The following is a 2221-nucleotide window of genomic DNA, read 5'->3' on the forward strand; positions in this document are numbered from 1 at the left end:
AATCAACTTGATAAATAGGGACACCAATTTTGGGATTCAAAATTATATGAAATTAACATTTTGTGGTAAAATGCAAACTTTAGTTACTGTGATTGGTAGCATTTACAGCTGATTGTCACTGAAACATGGTGATGATTTTTTCAGGAGGGAGCTTGAAGAGGAGCGCTAGGTATGATACTTCCAAAAGAGCGCTAGGTATTTCTTCAAGAGTGGTTGGTGGATCAGTTCCTTTATTATCTGGTTGCATGCATATTTCTTTGCCTAACAGATTGTTTAAACTGTTTTTTCCCCTTAAATAAGTTGCTATTGCTTTTTGTTTTCCCATTTTGTAAGTTTGGAGTCACATATGCTTACCCAAAGTTCTGAACTGCTATTGTTGTCAAGGGCTCGTTCTGGGTTACTTATTGCCTTTCTGATAAATATACATAATTTATGATTTTGTTAATAAGGGCAGGTGAGAATTTGGTTAGGGTGGGCTAGGGAATGTAGAAGATTAAGAAAACAGAAGAGTTTTAGAAGAAAGAGAGATTTTAAGGCTGCAGAAGGGAAAGGAGGTTAGGGGAGAGAACTGAGGCACTACTAAAACTCAACTTTTATTAATTCCAAACTGATTTGTGATTACAAATTTACAATAGGTCTATATTTACAGGCTTAAAATATATCACTAGCTCTTAGACTCCTAGAATACCAGAAGACTCATTAAAAACAGAGACCGTACTCACCCTGAGACTTAAATAGGCTCTTGAAAGCACCAGACTCATATAAATACTCTTCATAAAACTGAAAATGAATCTTGGTTTATTTATGTATTATAATTTAACTGAATCAGACCCTTAGACTATCATGGAGACTTTATTTTGGACTAAAAAGGGCCGGCTTAGTGTTAGGATTTCAAAGAGGGTATTTGTTTTCTAACCAAGTTGTGGCTCCTGCATTACACTAGTGGAAGGTAAGAATGCTGTAGTTGTGAAGGCTGTGTAAGGTAGGAAAAACAATCTGAAAACAGAAATGGTATATTCGGGTCCTGTTCCATACTCCATACAACAATAGTTATGGCTTGAAGTACATGTTGTTTATTGGTGGAGCGGTTAGGATTGGGTGTTCAAAGGGACAACATTAGTTATATATTTGATGACATAGCTGTTTGTAGATGACATAGCTTTTGTGGATACTTCCAAAGAGTCACTTCATGCAAAATTAGTAAAATGAAATGAGCAGGATTAGAAAAATATATATGGATTTTAAATTCACCAAATATGATTGGGCTCTACTAGGGTTTATCCTTTCTAGGGTATCGTCCACGCCACTCTATTGCTTCTTCTATGGGGAAATATATATGGATTTTAAATTTCCCTAGCTCGGTTGCAGCTGAGGTCATGGCAGTTATTAAGGCCATTGAGTTAGCATGGGTCCGTGATTGGAAGCATATATGGCTAGAAGTGGATTCTTCCATTATTCTTAATTTTCTTCGCTCTCCTCTTTTGGTGTCATGGCAACTTAGAGTAGAGTGGATGAATTGCTTGCACCGCATTTCTCAGATGCATTTCCGGTCCTCACATATCTTTCGTGAAGGTAATAGAGTTGCTGACATCTTGGCAAATCATGGTACTACTTTAACAAGCTTAGTTTGGTGGGACATGACTCCTTCATTCATTGTTTCGACTTGCAATAGTGACTGTTTAGGTCTTCCACAATTTCGTTTTCATTAGCTAGTTGTTCTTTAATGTTTGGTGTGTTCTGCTATGGAGGTCTTGGCTTCGTCCCCCTCTTTTTGTATCTTTTTTTTCTTTATTAACATGGGGTGGTAAGGAGGTTTCTTTGCCTCTCTTATCCCTCTTTTTGAGCCAAAAAAAAAAAAAAATTCACCAAATATAAAATGATGATGGCTTTGGGGACAATACAGGAGCAAAGGGGTTCTCAAGAAACTATTCCCGTTATTTAACCATTTATAATCTAAGATAACTAATAATTAGAATTAGGAAAAGATAGAGAAATAGAGACAAACTAGTGGTATCTTATGCAATTGAAGGGACCAATTAGATAAAGGAAGTTCAAGAACTCTTGCCAGGCAAAGATGGATTGGCATGTGTGAAGTCCTCCCCCCTCAGTTCTGCCAACATTATTCAAACCATATGCAATCATATAATGTATAGATGAAAAGGAATTTTCCACACAAGCTCATGTCCTCCCCAGTAGATGCATGCATGCACCCTTGTATTTG

This window comes from Rosa rugosa, chromosome 1 (assembly GCF_958449725.1).
Source record: "Rosa rugosa chromosome 1, drRosRugo1.1, whole genome shotgun sequence".
NCBI classification, from domain to species: Eukaryota; Viridiplantae; Streptophyta; class Magnoliopsida; order Rosales; family Rosaceae; genus Rosa; species Rosa rugosa.